The sequence below is a fragment of the Xyrauchen texanus genome, chromosome 36, assembly GCF_025860055.1.
Source record: "Xyrauchen texanus isolate HMW12.3.18 chromosome 36, RBS_HiC_50CHRs, whole genome shotgun sequence".
NCBI lineage: Eukaryota > Metazoa > Chordata > Actinopteri > Cypriniformes > Catostomidae > Xyrauchen > Xyrauchen texanus.
This window is the reverse complement of record NC_068311.1, coordinates 13,843,309-13,852,379: the sequence shown is the minus strand read 5'-3', so window position 1 is coordinate 13,852,379 and position 9,071 is coordinate 13,843,309.

Genomic DNA, 9,071 nt, shown 5'->3' with positions numbered 1-9,071 from the left:
GTGTGTGTGTGTGTGTGTGTGTGTGTGTGTGTGTGTGTGTGTGTGTGTGTGTGTGTGTGTGTGTGTGTTTCAAGGAGTGAAGGGCCTAGAGCTCTGCATGCAGTGGTGGAAAAGAAGGTCTGGTGAAATCTTAGCTCATTATCAGGAGGCACATTGTTAAATTCACCTCACACTGCTTTTAAACTCACTCTTGAAAATAATGCATGCCAAACAAGTGTAATGGCTTACAGAGAAAATAAGATAATAACAGTGAATGGTTCTGTGTGTGTGTGTGTGTGTGTGTGTGTGTGTGTGTGTGTGTGTGTGTGTGTGTGTGTGTGTGTGCGTTAAGCTAAAGAATGGATTTTATGTCTGGACATTTGTTTTCCTCCCTGTCATATAAAATAAAAACTCATTGAAATATTAACTATGAAATGTACCCAAAAGAAAAATAAGGTTGAACAATATTCTGCAAAACACTTTATGTAAAATATATCTGATGGAAGCATTAATTTACCATAAAATAACTCCAGTGAAAATCAATCTATAACAAAAACAAAACAAATGACAGTCTGTGCAACAGGGTGCAAAATGTTAATACAATGACTTTATTATTGTGTATACCTTTTAAAACATTTACTCACTGCATGCATCCCAGTCCCTGATCTTCAAAAGACCAAACAGAGTAAATACATACCTATATTTGCATGTGCAAACACCTTCAGAGGTCTGACATAATTTGTTTTCATGGCCACCACATAGTAAGCAGGAAAGAACAAATCAATAACTTATTTTAAATGACCTCATGAACATTACCCGTTACAAACTGAGAATAATAGGAGCCCCGGAACCATCCATGGAGTCCCGGAAGAAGTCAAGGCCACCCGGATTTGTATAGAAAATCTCAGTTGCCTTAGTAAATCACATGTATGTTCCTATAAAGTCACATTATTTCTGTTTTCTGTACATTAGGTCATTGTGTTACACATCGCAATGAGGCAAACAGCAAATGTTTGACAGTATTTTTACGAGACAGGACAGGGGAGTATTTTATATGCTTTTATGAGGGCACTTGTGCTTTTTCAATCAGCAATAACAACAGTATTTGGTGGCTACTATTCAGGAAGAGCCACAAAAAATTATGTTTGAACTCTGGGTTCAAAGTCCTAGGAAAAAAAATCATTCAGCCCCACTTTGTCAATTTTGGATGTTCTGAATACAACAATTGAGGCTGAATGGTGGCTTTATCAAAATAGGCTGCAGCACTATTCCTTAAAATGACCTCTAATTACATAAAAGATATTTGAGTCTTTTCAAATTATGGAGTATTTGCCATTAGCCTCCACTCAAGACTTTTTTTCGCTAAAGAAAATGGGCAAACAATTTTCGTTCTCTTCAGTCATCCCAAAATGTTTTTGTTTTTTGAAGTCGGTCTAGAGATTTTGCCATTGGGTGGTGCTGGGCATGGTTTGTTTAATTCTGATGTCAAACGCTTAATGTGCTGAGACCTAGTACACAGTTTTCTTTCTGTATGATTTCAGAATAATTCTGTACTTTTAAAGCAGCCTATTAAGAAAAGATAGGCATTAGATAGACTTTTTATTTTATTTTATTTTATTTATTTATTTTCAATCACAAGACTCCCTGAAGTAATTTGTGATATTCAGATTACAGGTAAAAAGATCACATCAGGTAATTTCACCACAATCTCCCTGATATCTATATTTGTTTTCTTATTAATTACCACCAATATCTAAGAACAGTCTCCAGCACCTAAAGCCCAAGGAACATTACTGACAAGGGCCTTGACTAAATCAGATTCTAACTGCTAAATCAATGCCAATTATTGTGAGACAATTGACAGCAATACATCTGAAATGAGCCTCTACATTTTATCTGCCACTCTTTAACAAGGACCAGAGGAAAATATAAGACATTAAAATGTTGGTTTTGGTGAATTATGTTGGCTTCCATGACAAGATTATACTGACTAGCAGAAACAAGCTGTTTTTTTTGTATCTTGTATGCATACACACCTAATTTCACAGGATTTACACACAACACCGTCAACATCCAATCAAATACAGCTAATCTGTAAACACAACCACTCGCTCCAACACACTAGAGGTCATCAAGTCTTATTTTCTCATGTTGTCAAATACATCATTATAAAAATATCAACAGCATGTATTTAGGCCTAGTACTATAAAAAGAATAACAAATTAAATACTCATTTTAAACATTTTAATATAGTACCGCACCTTTAAAAAAAAAATGTATCTATGATTTTGGTGAGATCTTGTCAAAATGTACATAAAATGTTGTGTAACTAATTGCAATGAAACATAGTTGGTTCCCAATACTTTAAATTCATTGTCATGTTTTTTTTTTTTAGAGGTAACACTTTACAATTAAACATTAGTTAACAACATTAGTTAACATAAACTAACAATGAACAATTGTATTTTTATCAACTAAAATTAACTAAGACTAATAAATGCTGTAAAATATGTATAATATATATATATATATATATATACACACACACACACTGTTCATTGCTAGCTCATGATGTCTAATGCATTAACTAATGTTAACGAATGGAACCTCATTGTAAAGTGTTACCATTTTATTTTTTGAAATGGGGGTGGGGGTACTTTTGCATTGGGGACTCCAATGCATTGCAGTGACTCTTGGTTTGGACTCACCACAAATCACAGTCATACATTAATACTACAAGAGTAATCGATTAATTCTGAATGTTGGGTCTTTCACAGTACACTCTATTATTTCTAATTACCCAATGGGTCATGGAAGTATGCTTCTGCAATTGCACAGTGCCTACCAGGTATGTAAAAAAAAAAGTCATTCCAGCCCTCCTGTCCACTCTTTCTCCCGCTCCCTTTCTCACACAAACCTGCACACTCACACTCACACTCACACACCCACACACACACACACACACACACACAACTCAGTGGCCCTCTACCAAAAGATCACAGCTCCACCTAGTGCGATCTACAAGAAACAAATGTTAGTGAACAGTTCTGGGGCACAACTAGACTATGTGATCACTGCTTTAGATTAAACATGCATTTGAAGTGACTTTTGAAGCTACAAAAGTCAACTTAAAAGATGGCATAAAATAACTCCCGTGAAAACAAATACATAATAAAAGAGAGAGTTCTTGCAAAAGAGTGCAAAACGTCAATACAATCACTTTAATATTGTGTATAGCTTTAAAACATTTACTTACTGCATACATCCTAGCCACTGATCTTTAAAATATCTGTAATAACATACACTGTAAAAGAAAAAAAAAATCCTGTTAAATTTACGGTAAAAAAACTGGCAGCTGTGGTTGCCAGAAATTCACTGTAAAAAATATGGTAACCATGCTTCAGGCTTTACAGGATAAAATTTTGATGCCTTATTTATTTTTTTTATTCTTTATTTTGCCTGTATATTTTACGGTGCATTACTGTTTATATTATTATTAAATTATATAAACTTAATGCTTTAACCTTCTGAATCCATATAAATTTGCTTTTCACTTTATAATGTATTGTTACTCACCATAGTATTTACAGTAAGGCACATGGTGACATGAAGTTCATCAGTAGTGGCCTTTCCAAGAACTATGACAATAAACATGTAGAGACATGCTTGGTGTCACTCACACAAACACTAAACACCGCAAGGGTAACACATGAGAAATGTAAATAATGCAGTAACATTAAATAAACTTAAATATAAAACAATGTAATTAAATGATATTAATAATAAGAAGAAACAACTATTCCCATAAAATATAATGAAATTTGATGGGTAACGCAGGGAATTCTGGGAACGCCCTATTATTGTTTTTTTAAACAGTAATTTTAAAAAGTACATGTACTGTCTTGTTAAACATAATATATATTTTTACTGTTAATTATAAGGTAAAATCTAAATTTTACAACATTGCCATTTTACCAGTTAACATTACCAAAGTAGCATATTTGACGTCTTTTACAGTTAAAATGACATTTTTTACTGTGTATATTTGTGTGTGCAGACTCCTTCAGAGATCTGACATAATAAGTTATCATGGCCACCACATAGTAAGCAGGAAAGAACAAATTAATAACTTATTTTAAATGACCTCATGAACATTACCCGTTACAAACTGAGAAAAATAGGAGCCCGGGAAAGATCCATGGAGTCCTATTATAAGTCAAAGCCACCTGGATATGTATAGAAAATCTCAGATGCCTCAGTAAATCACATGTTAATCCTATGAAGACTTTTCTGTACATTAAGTACAGAAAAGTTACAAGTTGTGATGTGGCAAACAGCAAATATTTGACAATATTTTGACAAGACAGGACAGGGGAGTATTTTATATAATCAAAACAACAGGACTATTTCATAACCAGTAGCAAATTTAACGCAACTGAATGAATATGATATTCTCGTTTTCAATTCACAGAAGATATGAATAAGTTCATCAAACCTCCAAAATACATACAGTCTCCTGTCCTGTCCTAAACTCTGTACACACTTCCCACTTTATCAAACTCTGTGCTCTGGTTTGATAGGCCAGGCCCTGTTTTATGTAGCACTGTCTGTGTCAGTATTGAAATTAAATGAGGAAAAATGTATATGGAATCCAAGGCACTACCGTAAATTATATGCAAAATATATGTTCTCAGTGTTTGATCAAAGTCAACACCTTCTAACATGATGTAAAATGTAGCTAGCATTGAAAAAAGAAGTGTATCTGTAACTAAGATGGCTTATGTTTTTACTGTCTACTACATAATAACTGTTGGTTACAATGATGTACTATTGTGTAAATCAAAACAATGATTTGTATTTTATGGTATTTTATTGCAGCAAGAACCTTTATTAAATACAGTCACATTCTGAATTGTTTCCCTTATACCATCTATCAAAGCGATGGGTTTTGTTTTTGTCATCTTTATTTTTTTCCACATCGATCTGCATTATGCACACTAGTTAATTTTGATTTAATTTTAATGGATAGGCATCTGAATAGTATTTAGCCATTTATAAACAGAAAACCAACGCATCTATTTTTGTACTGTCACATCTTGCCTATCCAGAGAGCAGACCATGCTGGAAAATAGGCTCACTGCGCACACACACACTCACACTCTCTCTCTTCACACATACACACACACACACACACACACCCACACTCACACACACACACTCACACACTCACACACTCACACACTCACACACTCACACACACACCCTCTTCACCCGCTGAGTTCCACAGTCTGGGCCTGCTGCACCGAGAGGGAATTTACATTTTAATAGGCAGAGCTGCTCGCGCCGACTTCGAATGAGGGTATATGCTCAGCTGAACAGCGGGAAATGCACCCCACAGCAGAAGTTTAGAATGAACCTCAAGACAATTCCTGGTGCACAAAGACAGAAAATGATATATTTTAGCCCATCTCTGTCGTGTGTGTGTATATAGTGAAATATGCATACATATAGAAATAATTTTCAAGGAAAACTCATCCATATGTCTCAAGGTTTGTGCAAATTTTCTACACTTAAGCAGCAGCTTTCACCACATTTTTTCACAAGCAGAACTGAGATCTAATGTGCTGTTCACAGAATGGCAGAAATCTGTAAGCAAGGTTTCCAGTATCAGTGTGCCACTGTCAATATCTTCATTAGCCACTAAACAAATGGATATTTAGGGACTGACTGGGTCCTACACTTGATGATACAGGCCCACAAACCATTTGTGTAACAAAAAAATAAGCATTATGCAATAAAGATTTTTGAGCCAATTGGATTTTAAATGCAACGATTTTGTATATTTGATAATTAAGTTGCACACTATTTGTAGGTCACAGAAATCACCTATTCACATGTCTACATTTGGTCAGCCAGATCAAGTCGCACCTTCCACAGATCATTTGCTTTAAACTAGATATATATATATATATATATATATTACAAGATTAATATTGTTTTTGAAACAACACTGCATAACATATTTAGGTTTTTCAGAGAATGTATTTTTAACATGTGCATATTGTCTTATTGTACTGGCAGAGATTTAGAGATTATAGTCAAAACAAGTGAAAAAAATCTTCCAGTGCTGAAGAAGTAATCCAGAGTATTTATAATACATTACTGACCTCGAGTAATCTAACGGAATACGTTACAAATTACATTTTACAGCATGTATTCTGTAATCTGTAATGGAATACATATCAAGAGTAACCCTCCCAACCCTGTATATATATTGCACATTTTTATCTATCCATTTTCCTTTTCTTAGAAGGAACCCTTCTGTCCTATCATCCTACACGCTATGTCATGAGTGAGTGTGAAACAGCACAAGATGTCACCGCTCCGGGCATGCAATCAAGTGGCGGGCCCCTCCCAGCTCTAATTAATAACTATTGAACATGCTAACAACAATCAACACTAATTAAATACGAGCTTGTTGACAAGAGTGCAAACCTTATCAAAAAACACCCCCTTCAAAAACAAAAAAAAAACCTTGCTGTGGAGAGGGGGAGGCGGGAGGAAGCTCCTGTTTTCAGTAATTAGTTAACGAAGTGCCCCGAGCCAGTCTTTTAACTTAGGGCCCTGCAAGCCAGTTAGGAGTTTTGTTTGACACCCTTAACAGTCACACGAAGCAGCCAGCCTTAGCAGTTGGTCACATGACCATGCTGAATATCTATTCCAGTTATGGGGCAAACAGAGCAGAGAACTGACTTGCTTTCAGTTTTTCCAAGAGTAAGCGTTGACTATGAGGGGGATTTTTTTATGTTGCTATATTTGCAGGGTCCAAAATTAATACTTGCCAAACACTTAGCAAAAACATTTGTTTTGGTAGGTAACTAAAACAGGAACTCACCATGTAACATTATAAGGAACTGCATATACAAAATGGGCTAAACTGAATAGTTAAGAATGATGACCTTTGCTAATGCAAAATATGTATGCTATTTAAAACAAAGACATACACATTTTCTAATAAATATAACATCTGTCACTACCTGGGCTTCTGCAAACATCCTTTTACCTTGGTGGAAAATTTACCACAAGATTTTTATTTCTTTTTTAATTTTTAATACTTATTTTATTTGAAAAACGATAGAGACTTGGCTCCGTTACAATGCACCATATGCAAGTATTTAACAAATGAATTAAGCTTATTACAGCCTATACATTCACTATATTCAGATGAAGAGTTTTGTATATACAGCATACACCGATCGGCCACAACGTTAAAACCACCTGCCTAATATTGTGTAGGTCCCCCTCGTGCTGCCAAAACAGCATCAATAGCATTCTGAGATGCTATTCTACTCAACACAATTGTAGAGCGGTTCTCTGAGTTACCATAGACTTTGTAAGCACTTAAGATATTTCACAAAAGCATTTGTCTTACGATGATTACTTATATCTTCAGCTTTAGTGTGTCAATAGATAAAATACATTTTAGACTCCCAAACATTACTTTTGCAAATAGAAAAGATTAGAATAGAAGAACAGGGCACACTGCAAGAGATGGTATTGCCCCCACAGAGCATCGAGTCAGTCTGAGATTACTTAAAGATAAAGAAGCAATTGAGATAAATAGAAGAACTGTGGCGAATCCTCCAAGAATCTTGGAACATCCTTTCTTCCAACAACCAATAAGAACTGTGTCCAGGAGTACCCAGGAGAATTGGGGCTGTTTTAAAGGCAAAGGTGGTCACACTAAATATTGATTTAGATTTTTATGTTTACTGGACTTTGTATGATGTTAATTGACAAACGAAAACTATTTATTTAATTATTTTTGAAGACATCCTCACTATGCAAAATATTTCACAAGTGCCTAAAACTTTTGCACAGTACTGTATAATATATATATATATATAATATATATATAAATAACATTTCACCAGATGAGGTTTATTGTTGAGGAATAAAAAATAAACTATCGGCTTATATTTTTAACTGATAGTTCCATCGTCACCAATTTATCTGTAAAACTGATCTCTAATTAGTGGTGCTTGCCAAAGGCAAGGCATCACTATTGTTATCGCCATACTTACTATTATAATTAGTGGTGCTTGCAAAGCATCACTATTGTAATCTGCACATACTTATTATTAGTGGTGCTTCACTATTGGCATCACTATTGTTATTCGCCATACTTATTATTATAATTAGTGGTGCTTGCAAAGCATCACTATTGTAATCTCACATACTTATTATTTTTTGTATTTTTATTATTTTTATATCTCCGTACAAAACTTCAGCACCTAACTCGTCCCGCACCGTTTGGCATAGACCCACGAATGAGGTGTCAAATCGAACGGCCTATTGATGACACGTGTGCTATGACTTTTATAAGCGATCAGGGGTACGGTATTTGCCCCAGGGGCAAAAAAGCGGCCGAAAATCCCATAGACTTAACATTGCGACAAACTTTGACGCGTCACAGCTCCGATCGAGGATTTCACAGAAACGTGTGATTTGCCACATTTGAAGAGGCTGGCAGGCTCTGTAAGAGCATACCTCAATATGGGGTAAAAGTTGCACCCCTGGGGGGCAGGAGCTGTCCAAAGTTGCCCCCATTGACTTACAATGGTGTAGGACGGCCAATGAAATAGGGATTTTTTATTAAACATAGCTCTGGATCACAGTGTCATAGAGACAAGGGGCCTGCCTCATTTTACTCAGACGACCAATCAGTCTCTCAGGATCATTGCAAAGCTATCAAGCCATGCCCTAGCAACCATTTAGAGCACCTTAGCAACAACTCCCATAGACTTCTAATGAAAGAGATCAAAGGGATATCTCCGGATAGAAGTGTCATACAAACACAAGGGTGGTCTCTTTTGACTCGGGGCAGCGGGCAGCAAACAGCCAATCATGAATCACCTCAACACTTCCTAGCCCCTCCCTAGCAACCATTGTCGAGCACCTTAGCAACCAAAATCCATAGAGGGATATCTTCCATTCTGAATGTCACAGAGGCATGGGAGTTGGTTTATATCATTCATACTGACAAGCAGCCTTTGGAATTTCATGATTGGCAGCTGCCAAGCCACTCCCTA